The sequence below is a fragment of the Lampetra planeri genome, unplaced genomic scaffold (assembly GCF_965212315.1).
Source record: "Lampetra planeri unplaced genomic scaffold, kcLamPlan1.2.h2 scaffold_213, whole genome shotgun sequence".
NCBI classification, from domain to species: Eukaryota; Metazoa; Chordata; class Hyperoartia; order Petromyzontiformes; family Petromyzontidae; genus Lampetra; species Lampetra planeri.
Genome location: NW_027614894.1, coordinates 86,806 through 102,613, shown reverse-complemented (window position 1 = coordinate 102,613; position 15,808 = coordinate 86,806).

Here is a 15,808-nt window from a genome sequence, read left to right as displayed (position 1 = left end):
ACTACTACACGTGTAGCTACTACTACTACTACACGTGTAGCTACTACTACTACTACACGTGTAGCTACTACTACTACTACACGTGTAGCTACTACTACTACTACACGTGTAGCTACTACTACTACTACACGTGTAGCTACTACTACTACTACACGTGTAGCTACTACTACAACTACACGTGTAGCTACTACTACTACTACACTGTAGCTACTACTACTACTACACGTGTAGCTACTACTACTACTACACGTGTAGCTACTACTACTACTACACGTGTAGCTACTACTACTACTACACGTGTAGCTACTACTACTACTACACGTGTAGCTACTACTACTACTACACGTGTAGCTACTACTACTACTACACGTGTAGCTACTACTACTACTACACGTGTAGCTACTACTACTACTACACGTGTAGCTACTACTACTACTACACGTGTAGCTACTACTACTACTACACGTGTAGCTACTACTACTACTACACGTGTAGCTACTACTACTACTACACGTGTAGCTACTACTACAACTACACGTGTAGCTACTACTACTACTACACGTGTAGCTACTACTACTACTACACGTGTAGCTACTACTACAACTACACGTGTAGCTACTACTACTACTACACGTGTAGCCACTACTACTACTACACGTGTAGCTACTACTACACGTGTAGCTACTACTACTACTACACGTGTAGCTACTACTACACGTGTAGCCACTACTACTACTACACGTGTAGCTACTACTACACGTGTAGCTCCTACTACTACTACACGTGTAGCTACTACTACACGTGTAGCTACTACTACTACTACACGTGTAGCTACTACTACACGTGTAGCTACTACTACTACTACACGTGTAGCCACTACTACTACTACACGTGTAGCTCCTACTACTACTACACGTGTAGCTACTACTACACGTGTAGCTACTACTACTACTACACGTGTAGCTACTACTACACGTGTAGCTACTACTACTACTACACGTGTAGCTACTACTACAACTACACGTGTAGCTACTACTACTACTACTACACGTGTAGCTACTACTACTACTACACGTGTAGCTACTACTACTACTACACGTGTAGCTACTACTACAACTACACGTGTAGCTACTACTACTACTACACGTGTAGCTACTACTACTACTACACGTGTAGCTACTACTACTACTACACGTGTAGCTACTACTACAACTACACGTGTAGCTACTACTACTACTACACGTGTAGCTACTACACGTGTAGCTACTACTACAACTACACATGTAGCTACTACTACTACTACACGTGTAGCTACTACATGTGTAGCTACTACTACAACTAAACGTGTAGCTACTACTACTACTACACGTGTAGCTACTACTACTACTACACGTGTAGCTACTACTACTACTACACGTGTAGCTACTACTACAACTACACGTGTAGCTACTACTACAACTAAACGTGTAGCTACTACTACTACTACACGTGTAGCTACTACTACTACTACACGTGTAGCTACTACTACTACTACACGTGTAGCTACTACTACTACTACACGTGTAGCTACTACATGTGTAGCTACTACTACAACTACACATGTAGCTACTACTACTACTACACGTGTAGCTACTACTACTACTACACGTGTAGCTACTACTACTACTACACGTGTAGCTACTACTACTACTACACGTGTAGCTACTACTACTACTACACGTGTAGCTACTACTACTACTACATGTGTAGCTACTACTACTACTACACGTGTAGCTACTACTACTACTACACGTGTAGCTACTACTACTACTACACGTGTAGCTACTACTACTACTACACGTGTAGCTACTACTACTACTACACGTGTAGCTACTACTACTACTACACGTGTAGCTACTACATGTGTAGCTACTACTACAACTAAACGTGTAGCTACTACTACTACTACACGTGTAGCTACTCCACGTGTAGCTACTTGTGCTACGAGGATAATCCACCATTGGACACTGGCATCTCAAGGGGGGATGTGCACGTGAACATAATCTGTTGGAGGATATTCTTATTACACGCTTTTATTTAACTCTGTCTCTCTGTTGTTGTCGTATCCTCAAATCTTGTAACTCAATTTTAACCCACTTCCCAATGTGGTATCGACTGCAAATTTGGTATACGTATGTCATACTGATGACAATACTATATTCTATCATTAAAAATAAAATTTATATATTTTTAAACCATCTTTTGTACATGTTATGTTTCGGCTTGGGTCTAATTGTCCACGCTCAAATAACGTTGGCTGTAAATCACCACAGTTTCTTACATTGTGGCAAGCTTCGGGGCCACTTTCTGGAGTCGTGGAGTTCTTCCATTACGAGTAGGGCACATTTAATTAAAGTGTGTTAAAATACATTTTTATATCACTTATTTTGTGAAGATTTTTCCGATGTCAAGATGATGGGTGTTAAGCTGTTCAGTCGCTGTTAATTTGTCCCAAGTCTGCAGTAGGGGACATTTGTCTTTGTGATGTCGAGTGACGATGCCATCCCGTTACAGAGAGACGCACAGTATCTGGGGCAGGAGTCGAACCGAGACCGGACCCCTCACGGCTCCCCAGAGTGTGAGTGCACTGCTGTGTAAACGTACAGACGCAGACACACACAGGTACAACAACAACCGCCATTCGCCACTAAGTGGCGGTGACGTCACCACGACGCTTGTGCCAGGCCAAGTGCACCTTGAGGCCACGTGAAGTGTCGAACGCCCGCTGGCAGGAGGTCACGGGGCAGACCCAGCAGGTGCCACGGGTCGACTGACCGAGATGGGTACACACACACAGGTACACACACACACACAGGTACACACACACACAGGTACACACACACACACAAAGACCCCCGTGTAGCCTTAACAGACTGTAGGGGCAAGTGCTGTTAGCGAGCACCTATGAAGGCCGGCACGGCACACGAGGGGGTGGGTGGCCAACACCACGCCCGGCCGCCTTTGTCTCCTGTTGTATCCTAACCCTTCTTCCAAACTTGATTTTTATATATTATCATCATTGATATATAATGAATGAAAACACTAAAGCGCAGCAAACTGCAAAACACCAGGTGTTGTAGTAATGAACGGGAGGAGGGCTAAGATGGCAGAATTGCAACCTTGCTTCAGGGATAGATAAGGCCTGAGAAACGGGCATGTCACCCGTGCAAGGGCAGAGACAGTGGGAGAGTCAGCCAGACAGTTAAAGCAAAAAGCCCAACCATCTATGACCTCAGCACATGGGCAAATAATTGGGCAATGAAAGGAGCAGAGGCGCCTTTGTCTGGATCACGGCCACAGAAGGCCGGGGGGGTCATCACTGATTGTGTGTTAGGGATTTCGAGCTAATTGGAACACGTGCACACAGGGAGGAGGAACACGCCTTGTTCTCTGCAGCTGAAAGATAAACTCAGCTCAAGGTTGTGAACACAGGAGAGGGGGCTGATTAACAACCACTGCACGTCTGAACGTGAGGGGGCTTTGTCCTGAAATTAATCACACTCCCAGAGCAGAAGGTTGGATGACCACAGTGAGACGAAAATAAGGGTGTTGCTCTCTCTCTCAAGGCTGCAGGCTCAGCTGAACAGCGAGGCTGCGGGGGGGGGTTACCAAAAGTTCGTGTTCGCCTAGTTAAGTCGAAAAGCTCAATTATTCTGTATTGCTATTAAAATAACGTTAAAGTCGGAGTTTAACAACAGGGTAGGCTAAAGTTATTGATACAACTCGACCCGAAGCATAACGGGATAAATCACCACCAGGTCGAAATAAAATACATAATAAAAGAGCGATGTTAAACCCAGGGTCGGAGAGAAAGGGAGATCCCGGCCGTCTTTGTATCCCCGCAGCGCGGGATGGGAGTGTGTATGTGCTCGGGGAAACCTCCACTTGAGTCAAGCACCACGATGGGAAATGACAGACCTTAGGTTAAATACAGAATCATAACTGGGAAATGGTAAGGGACAAATGTTAAAACTTTTAATCATTTCTTCATGCGTCAGCGAGGGTCGGGGGGAGTGTGCCCCTCCCTCCAGGTGGTGCAACACGGACAAAGACGCCTATGAGACGATTTGTAACGTCTGTGTTTTGGTTCATGAAGAAGGCCAAACAAGGGATGAATCGCACCCATGACCTCGAGGCAATTTGTAACACCTGATTGTTTGCTCGTGGATTTTATGGAGGGAATATGACCACGGGATATATCGTGGGTGATGCACACAAGGACACACGGACGTACGGACACACACATGAACACACCTACACACGGACAGATCCTGACACAGTAAATCAAAAGAAAACCCCGCCTTGTGGGCAGGACCCAAAGGGATTTTTCGGCATAAAAGAAAGGACTCTGAGCATTGGAAACCAGTTGGACCAGGAGAGTCAACTCATCACGAGGGCGACCAACGGGTCGACTCATGAGCGAGCTCGACCGGAAGGGTCGGCTCGACTCATCAGCCGAGTTCGACCAGGAGTCAACTCATCACGAGTGCGACCAACAGGGTCGACTCATGAGCGAGCTCGACCGGAAGGGTCGGCTCGACTCATCAGCCGAGTCCGACCAGAAGTGTCAACTCATCAGGAGCTCGACCGAGCGGGTCGACTCAAGGGCGAGCTGCGACTAACGGGTCGGCTCGACTCTTCAGCTTCTGGGACTCAGCCGAGTTCAGCTGGCTCTCGGGGCTCGACTCAAGCAGCTCCCCGTCGCCTCTGCAGGCGGGCAAGACCCGCTTGACAGCTCAACCTGCCGCGTCAGAAGCCCCTGCTGGCAGCCAGGGTCGCGGTCTGGTGACGAGAGGACGACGGTGCGCTGCGAGCGAGCTGCGGGCGCCACCTACCGACCGGGTTCCGAACTACGACAGCGTATCAACAGGCATCCAACCAATTCCCCACGGCGACAGAGGAGCGACTAATACGTATGACGCGCACCGCCCCCTCACCACACGACCACCAGGCGTTTGTTTGACATAAAGAACCGACTCCGAACACTGACTATTGAAGACAACTCTTACCACTCAAACCCACTCGAACCCATAAGCCATCCGTGGCTGTGAAGAAAAACTCGAGACCGAGTGATGGCCATCCGTCATTTGTAAGAGTATTATCTTTAATATTTAGTGGACTGTACTCTTAATCGCATAAATTCCCAACAGATCCATCAATACGAATTGATTCTTGGCACCTCCTTCCGCCGAGCCACTCTGTTGTCAGATAACCTGCGATGTATCTGTTGAGATTGGTGCCTTTAAGAATAACAACTGTTTTGATTGTGTTTTATCGCCGTATAATCTTTCAAGCATCCTTCATTCATTAACGTTAAGGTTTTCTTAGCATAGTATTTGCATGTTTTAACGACTCTCTCTCACTAACAACCATCGCGTTACGCGGGATCCATGTGCCGTTGTCAAGTGAAATCAGACAATCATTGATGATACTGTATTGATGCCGTGTTGACGTTCCGGGATTGAGAGTTCGCATACTATATCATAGTCGAAGTTGAATTAGTAATAAATTGATTAATACAGAAGTGGTTGTGTGATTCTTTCCTGAAGTCTATGCATAAGATCTGCTTCTGCGTTGAGATCTGAACTTGGTGACCTTAATAAACACACTAACACATACTCAGTAAATGTTAAAGCGATAACGGGGCGAACCGGGGACCTAAATAAGCGAGAATGAGACGAACCTAGACAACGAGGCCGAGTTAATCTAAGTTAATCTTGTATACTTACACCACACCTGCATAACTGCATACGATCAATTGCCTTATTCCGATCGATAACCCACCCTCGTCACCGAGGCGGGGTCTGGTTATCATAACGACTTGCATTATCATAATTACACCCACTCGCATAATTACTACAATTACCTCTCGAATTGGCATAATTAAATGTGCGTAATTACATGGATTAAAGTATTTCCGGATAATTACACATTTGGCCAAATTTCGATTGATTATTATTATTTTCACTGAATATTCATAACCCACATATACAACATAATAATTTCACCCACGCACGCATACAACACATCAAAATTTTCATAACCCACATATACAACATAATGGGGGCGTCGCCCGGGATTTCTCGCAGACAGTTTGTGCATGAATTCAGGAACGAATCACTGTTGTGTTAATCAAAGTGTTGTGAACTGACGTTGCCTTGTGATTGTAAACGGGCGTAAAACAAAACAAAACGCGCTCTGAAGGGAATACCAGAGTAGCAGAGTATAACAAAGACAGCTGGGCTGAAATTATTTGCTCGAGTTGAACTGACGCATCCTGTGATACAATTGTTTATATGTGCGCTGAAGGGGAATGTCAAAGTAACTCCTGCCACTTGAGATGATAGGATTAAGAATAATTTTTGAATGGGTGACGGGGTACGGGGAGCTCGTATTAAAACGTACCGACCAATCTGTTACAAAGCAGTACAGTCAGAGAGACATATGGGGAGGGAGCTGTATCGATAACACGAACACACCTCGGGGGAAACTAATTGACTGGATAAAATGTAACAAAGGCGAACACGATGCAAAAGCTGCAGAGAAGGCAGGACAGGACTCATTCCTCCTCACACAGGCATACAGTCAGGGATGGTGGAATAAAGGAAAATTCGGAAAGGAAACAGGAGATAAATCGTCTCTAATAAACGAGGAAAAATGTCCTCACACCATCGTAAGGGAGGAGAAATCAGGGCTCGCGACACCAGCGAAACTCACAGACGGGGATCCACAGAATAAATGTGGAAGTAACATTAAATCACACTCATTCGAGAGAAGGGAGGGAGAGATACATATGCAAACAAAAACATGTGAGATTGACAACTTCACAGATAGAGGGAAGCAAAATGTTAAAGTAAAGTTGACAGGACGGGCTCCGCTAAGGGCAGAGGCAAAAACTGAAGGGAAATGGCAACACGAGCGACACGGCACTGGGCACGCACACAGAAAATGCACACCGCTTAATCACGCCCCACACAGAACAGATAAAAGTGACAGATGGCCTTATGATAACTTGTTTGATGATGACGCTGACGGCGACCAACTTTCGGAATACTTTTTCAACAGTAAAACCCTTAAATTGATGGACAAGGCTCTAGTCAGAATTCCCGATTTTGACCCCCACAATAAGACTATGGATATCCACACACATATCGCGACAGTGGAAGAGGAGGCAATGATTAGAGGGTTGATGAGACGGGATGAAAAAGCGAGTTTGTTGAAACGAAGCTTAAATAAAGATTCTATTCCATGGGTAAAGTCACTACCACACAAGGTTAGAAATGATTTTAAACAACTGAGCCTGGCAGTGATTCGGAAGTTTGGAGAATATTCGACACTCACTGAGGGGTTTTATGCTGTAAAATCGATGACCCAGGGCATGGACCAAGATCCACGTGACTACCTCGTACAATTTAAAAGAGCGTATTACGCAGGCGATGTGAATCAATACCACGAAGGAGATAAAATGTTCAAAATTATGTTTTTTGAATCCTTGAGCCCAGAGATTACCGAAAGGGTGAGAATGGTTGTGAATCCAGAAACCGCATCCTTACGCCGCATAGAGAGCAAGGCGTACATGGCATGGTTATACAGAGCTAAGAATCATAATTCGGATCCAGAACACAGGGAGAGGGATAAGGAACCCAGCCTCTCAGAGAGGAATAAAAATCACCGAGCAGTCCCACAATGCAGGACGGAGCAAACACGCACGCACACATGGCAAAATAACCCAGGGAGAGGTTGGCACGAGGATGAGAGCGGCACAAAGCCGGACATTCAGAGGAATCGCAGGAGGGGGAGGTTCAGAGCAGAACCATATCAACACCCCATCCCACGACACACGCAAGGTTCAAATTACGCACAGAGATGGCGAGATAACCACCTAGCGGGGAGGTGTTACACAGACCGCGGAGGTATGGATGCGAACATTCAGAGTAATCGCGGGATGGGAGGTCAAACACAATCGATCCAATTCCGACCAATTCCTCCACCGGCTATACCAGGAGGAAATAGAGGAATAACACAGAATGCGGTCCAAAGACTTGATGAACTACCCATAGTGAGCGCGAGCGAGCGGCCAACACGCGCCCCACCCGCCGAGGTATTAAACCCGAAACTCAATGAGGAATACGGGCAGGCTACAAGTGACAGGGCGGGCAAAGGCGTGGACAGTACTCCCGTAAATGACGCGCGGATCGAATACAAGGACAGGGTTGCATTGAAGCGTGATCGGACAGTACAAAAACCGACAGCAGGGACACGCCCTGAGGAGCGCAGGCATGAGCCTTTGAATGGAAAATATCCAAGGGAAACCAAAATTTATGTGGATCAGAGTGCTAAAATGGAGACGAATGTCCATGACGTATCGGGAATGGTGTTGAAATCCAACACACTCGTAAAAGCAAAGAGGGCAACATTACGAGGGACAGAATTAAATCGACACACTGACTCGGCAAATGTGCATGTAATCGCAGAGAGAGCGAATGCCAGTGAGGACGGAGTACAGAAGTTGGTTGTGTGCGCGAATTCTGATTATGTGCAGCACAATTTTACACCCCACACTCCCACGACGCGAGAGAGTGAGAGGGGAAATTACAAAAACGAACCGGAAAACCGTGATCGAATGATCAAAGTGATAAGTGGTAAACCAGACACTCGGAACTTGGTAAAAAGATTGCAAGGATGTAACAGGAGGGAATTAACGCAAAAATGCGTTCGAAACCGCTACCTATCGTTTCCCAGGATTTAACAAAAACAAGGAAAATTAATATCCGTCGGAGTTATGAGGGATGAGAACCATGTAACTGGTGATATCGATGCTAAAGTTGGGTTTTATTTCTTTTGCTTATTCCAAATGTAACCTTGTTAAGATTGTGATACATGCGCGCGCTTTGGAAGGAATGCGTTATGGATTAGTACCGATGTTTAACGTGGTGTTTTATTTTTTTTTGCTTATTTCAAAAGTGACCATGTTACGATTGTGATACCTATGTGCGCGTCGTAAGAATAACCGCCGAGAGTGAGGGCGGCCTATAGATGCATACCACAAAAAAAGGGGCATTTACTTGGTTTGAAAATTCGCCAGTGGCCAAATCGACCCCTGATAATTATTCAAACGGCCGGATTGTTGTGTCTATTTTTTTTTAAATTAAGAACAATTCAAAAAAATATAATAATTTTTTTTAATTTATATATATACCTTTTTTTAATTAATTAATGAAAACAACTCACTTCTCCTCACAAGAACACCAGGAATCCATGAAACATGGAGGGCGGTTAAAGTGTTGAGAGTTCAGTCACAAAGAGGTCATGGACATCCAAATGGACAAAAGATGTATGGACTAGCCTCCCAAGACATCTAGAGATACAGATAAGGGCAGAATAAATAACGGTTGAAACTTCGCGTTTTCTTAACGTTTTCCGTACCGAAAAGTAGAAACTTAACAAAGATAATTAACCAACAAACAATACTTTTTATTATTATATGTTTCCTACCTATACGACCTTCCAAAATAAAAATAAAAACTAAAGGGTACGAATTCCAGAAAGCTTAAGTGGAAACATAATAACGCTTAACCTTAGGACATAAAAAAAATTAACTCAGAATAAAACACCAATCTCTGGGGAACTAAACTAATGGGCATATCACACTACGATAATGTGTAACATGTTTTCAGGAAATGGCAGCCCTCCTGCTCACGCTCCTGCTAACGTACCTTGCCAAGCTAGATAGAGCCAAGGCCTGATGATGCCACCCAAGAATAACCGTAAAAACTATATTTTTAACGATATCTCCTATAACACGTAGTCAATAGAATAATTTCTCCCTCCCTTATCGTTTTGCCTTCCTTTAGAATTTTTTTTCTTCTCTTGTCACATATAACCATGTTAAGTTGTGACACGTACGCGCGCGTTGTAAGGAAATAGCAGCAAAACTTGAGGACAATCGATGGTTCATGATGGAAGAAGGGTATACATTTTTTTAAAAATAACCCGTGGCCATTTGACCACTGGCCATTTTTAAAAGGGCGGAATGTTGTATCCTAACCCTTCTTCCAAACTTGATTTTTATATATTATCATCATTGATATATAATGAATGAAAACACTAAAGCGCAGCAAACTGCAAAACACCAGGTGTTGTAGTAATGAACGGGAGGAGGGCTAAGATGGCAGAATTGCAACCTTGCTTCAGGGATAGATAAGGCCTGAGAAACGGGCATGTCACCCGTGCAAGGGCAGAGACAGTGGGAGAGTCAGCCAGACAGTTAAAGCAAAAAGCCCAACCATCTATGACCTCAGCACATGGGCAAATAATTGGGCAATGAAAGGAGCAGAGGCGCCTTTGTCTGGATCACGGCCACAGAAGGCCGGGGGGGTCATCACTGATTGTGTGTTAGGGATTTCGAGCTAATTGGAACACGTGCACACAGGGAGGAGGAACACGCCTTGTTCTCTGCAGCTGAAAGATAAACTCAGCTCAAGGTTGTGAACACAGGAGAGGGGGCTGATTAACAACCACTGCACGTCTGAACGTGAGGGGGCTTTGTCCTGAAATTAATCACACTCCCAGAGCAGAAGGTTGGATGACCACAGTGAGACGAAAATAAGGGTGTTGCTCTCTCTCTCAAGGCTGCAGGCTCAGCTGAACAGCGAGGCTGCGGGGGGGGGTTACCAAAAGTTCGTGTTCGCCTAGTTAAGTCGAAAAGCTCAATTATTCTGTATTGCTATTAAAATAACGTTAAAGTCGGAGTTTAACAACAGGGTAGGCTAAAGTTATTGATACAACTCGACCCGAAGCATAACGGGATAAATCACCACCAGGTCGAAATAAAATACATAATAAAAGAGCGATGTTAAACCCAGGGTCGGAGAGAAAGGGAGATCCCGGCCGTCTTTGTATCCCCGCAGCGCGGGATGGGAGTGTGTATGTGCTCGGGGAAACCTCCACTTGAGTCAAGCACCACGATGGGAAATGACAGACCTTAGGTTAAATACAGAATCATAACTGGGAAATGGTAAGGGACAAATGTTAAAACTTTTAATCATTTCTTCATGCGTCAGCGAGGGTCGGGGGGAGTGTGCCCCTCCCTCCAGGTGGTGCAACACGGACAAAGACGCCTATGAGACGATTTGTAACGTCTGTGTTTTGGTTCATGAAGAAGGCCAAACAAGGGATGAATCGCACCCATGACCTCGAGGCAATTTGTAACACCTGATTGTTTGCTCGTGGATTTTATGGAGGGAATATGACCACGGGATATATCGTGGGTGATGCACACAAGGACACACGGACGTACGGACACACACATGAACACACCTACACACGGACAGATCCTGACACAGTAAATCAAAAGAAAACCCCGCCTTGTGGGCAGGACCCAAAGGGATTTTTCGGCATAAAAGAAAGGACTCTGAGCATTGGAAACCAGTTGGACCAGGAGAGTCAACTCATCACGAGGGCGACCAACGGGTCGACTCATGAGCGAGCTCGACCGGAAGGGTCGGCTCGACTCATCAGCCGAGTTCGACCAGGAGTCAACTCATCACGAGTGCGACCAACAGGGTCGACTCATGAGCGAGCTCGACCGGAAGGGTCGGCTCGACTCATCAGCCGAGTCCGACCAGAAGTGTCAACTCATCAGGAGCTCGACCGAGCGGGTCGACTCAAGGGCGAGCTGCGACTAACGGGTCGGCTCGACTCTTCAGCTTCTGGGACTCAGCCGAGTTCAGCTGGCTCTCGGGGCTCGACTCAAGCAGCTCCCCGTCGCCTCTGCAGGCGGGCAAGACCCGCTTGACAGCTCAACCTGCCGCGTCAGAAGCCCCTGCTGGCAGCCAGGGTCGCGGTCTGGTGACGAGAGGACGACGGTGCGCTGCGAGCGAGCTGCGGGCGCCACCTACCGACCGGGTTCCGAACTACGACAGCGTATCAACAGGCATCCAACCAATTCCCCACGGCGACAGAGGAGCGACTAATACGTATGACGCGCACCGCCCCCTCACCACACGACCACCAGGCGTTTGTTTGACATAAAGAACCGACTCCGAACACTGACTATTGAAGACAACTCTTACCACTCAAACCCACTCGAACCCATAAGCCATCCGTGGCTGTGAAGAAAAACTCGAGACCGAGTGATGGCCATCCGTCATTTGTAAGAGTATTATCTTTAATATTTAGTGGACTGTACTCTTAATCGCATAAATTCCCAACAGATCCATCAATACGAATTGATTCTTGGCACCTCCTTCCGCCGAGCCACTCTGTTGTCAGATAACCTGCGATGTATCTGTTGAGATTGGTGCCTTTAAGAATAACAACTGTTTTGATTGTGTTTTATCGCCGTATAATCTTTCAAGCATCCTTCATTCATTAACGTTAAGGTTTTCTTAGCATAGTATTTGCATGTTTTAACGACTCTCTCTCACTAACAACCATCGCGTTACGCGGGATCCATGTGCCGTTGTCAAGTGAAATCAGACAATCATTGATGATACTGTATTGATGCCGTGTTGACGTTCCGGGATTGAGAGTTCGCATACTATATCATAGTCGAAGTTGAATTAGTAATAAATTGATTAATACAGAAGTGGTTGTGTGATTCTTTCCTGAAGTCTATGCATAAGATCTGCTTCTGCGTTGAGATCTGAACTTGGTGACCTTAATAAACACACTAACACATACTCAGTAAATGTTAAAGCGATAACGGGGCGAACCGGGGACCTAAATAAGCGAGAATGAGACGAACCTAGACAACGAGGCCGAGTTAATCTAAGTTAATCTTGTATACTTACACCACACCTGCATAACTGCATACGATCAATTGCCTTATTCCGATCGATAACCCACCCTCGTCACCGAGGCGGGGTCTGGTTATCATAACGACTTGCATTATCATAATTACACCCACTCGCATAATTACTACAATTACCTCTCGAATTGGCATAATTAAATGTGCGTAATTACATGGATTAAAGTATTTCCGGATAATTACACATTTGGCCAAATTTCGATTGATTATTATTATTTTCACTGAATATTCATAACCCACATATACAACATAATAATTTCACCCACGCACGCATACAACACATCAAAATTTTCACACCCAACATATACAACACTCCCTAAGGACAATGTTTACACATCGCACCAGGTATTTCTTTGAGGCTGAGTCGACCTAGGGGAGGCCCAGGACCGGTTCGTCACTGGTGTTGGCCATGAACGGGAATCGAACCCGAGCCGCCAGGTTCATAGCGCAGCGCGCTAACCGCTACACCACCGCTCCCCACACACACACACAGGTACACACATACACAGGTACACACACACAGGTACACACACACAGGTACACACACACACAGGCACACACACACACAGGTACACACATACACTGACACACACACAGGCACACACACACACAGGTAAACATGCACATGGTTACAACGGCCGTTCGCCACTCCCTACGCAGCCAACCGATGAGCACGGTTGGCTACGTACGGTGCGAAAGAAGTTCAACATACTGTACATACATCACCACGGTGCCTGTACCAGACCAGGTGCACCCTGGGGGCAAGTGAAGTATTCCTTTGGTTCTTTCGGTAAAGTCACGTATAAAGATAAAATAATAAATTCAATTAAATACTAGCATACGACGTTTCGATTGCAACACAAGCAATCATCATCAGGTATAAATTAAATAGAAACACAAATCTAGTATACTTAGAAATGTAATGTAATACAACAGAGAGTCGGATAACATAACAGTCAACACCCTACCTGGTTGATTACGTTCTTCCTGAGAATGCTACATTTGAGAGAGAGATCAAACACAGAACCAGAGACATATAGACAGACATATAAGCAGTGAAGTGTCAAAGGCTTACTGGAAGGTCACAGGACAGACCCAGGTGCCATGGGTTGGCCGAATGAGATGATTGGCAGATATTCTTGCTGTGTTTTAGCCACCCGGCGCTCCGCTCATTGTTGTGAGCGTCGCTCCTCTGCCCTCCGTTGTTGCTGGAGGGCGACTGCCACCAACTGCCCAGTAGGTTTTTTTTTTCCGCGTGCGCCGGTTTCCTTCTCCCACATGGTAACATCTTCATATACAGAGGACGGCAGATCTTGGGGGGCAATGTGGAAGTTGCCACCGGCTGACTGCTTGGCTGCTGCCTTTCCGAGTCATCTGTGGTGCTTAGCACCTCTGAGCCTTCCTCTCTCTTTGATGACTGCGACGGCCGTTACAGGTTCACACGATTACGTGACAAACCTCACTGATTTGCTGTGTCGGGTGGTGATGGGTTTAAACCATAGGTGGGACAAAGTCATTGTTATGCAAGTCCAAGTCGAGTCGCAAGTCATCAAATTCATGACTCGAGTCTGACTCGAGTCCAAGTCACATGACTCGAGTCCACATCTCATAGGTGGGACAAAGTCATTGTTATGCAAGTCCAAGTCGAGTCGCAAGTCATCAAATTCATGACTCGAGTCTGACTCGAGTCCAAGTCACATGACTCGAGTCCACATCTCAGAGGTGGGACAAAGTCATTGTTATGCAAGTCCAAGTCGAGTCGCAAGTCATCAAATTCATGACTCGAGTCTGACTCGAGTCCAAGTCACATGACTCGAGTCCACATCTCATAGGTGGGACAAAGTCATTGTTATGCAAGTCCAAGTCGAGTCGCAAGTCATCAAATTCATGACTCGAGTCTGACTCGAGTCCAAGTCACATGACTCGAGTCCACATCTCATAGGTGGGACAAAGTCATTGTTATGCAAGTCCAAGTCGAGTCGCAAGTCATCAAATTCATGACTCGAGTCTGACTCGAGTCCAAGTCACATGACTCGAGTCCACACCTCTGGTTTAAACACACATTCATTATTACGCGATCTAACCCCAAAACAACCTCCATTATGGATCATGTTGGTGGCAAAAGCCTACGTGTTAAACTTAAGATGTTTATTATAAATGGGTGCATTGAGCATATATGTTCTAACCTATTTGTGTGGGCGTGTATGTGTGTATGTGTGTATGTGTGTATGCGTGTATGCGTGTATGCGTGTGTATGCGTGTATGCGTGTGTATGCGTGTATGCGTGTGTATGCGTGTGTATGCGTGTATGCGTGTGTATGCGTGTATGCGTGTATGTGTGTATGCGTGTATGTGTGTATGTGTACACTCAGTGCCGAGGAGCAACCTGTAAGAATGGGAAGCTTCGTGTCGTCCCCAGCTTCAGTCACACCACATGACAGGCGCGTGGACACACACCGGGTTTCCAATTGGACGTAGAACCTCGTCCGCTTATCTAGAGACTTCAATGTCACAGCTATCAAGAGTGATTTTCATCGTAAAGGGTCGAGTCAGCGCCTCATTCTGACCGCAAGGAATCGGGGGACTGTGGTATTGATGAGCTGTGTATGACCCACGGCCTTTGACCTACGACGAAAACAAAGCGTGATCGAAAATTGTTCACGACGCTAATCGTATATATCTCTCTCTCTAGTATTTCTCCGCATTCGACAAATTTTGCTGGACAAATACGATGCAATTCGCATTTGCATTGTATTTGAGAGTCAGCAAGAGTTTTGTAACATTAACAAAAATTCAACTCGCATGTAAGGGACAAATGGGGTCTTTGGCTGGGGTGGGCGGTGAGTGGTTAAACTGTGAAATTAAATAAGACATTTCTCGGGTGATAAAAATATTTCTCATTCGATGCATCCCAAATGCATCTTTTATCGTACTGCTCCAAGAGGGACTGGTCGTCAT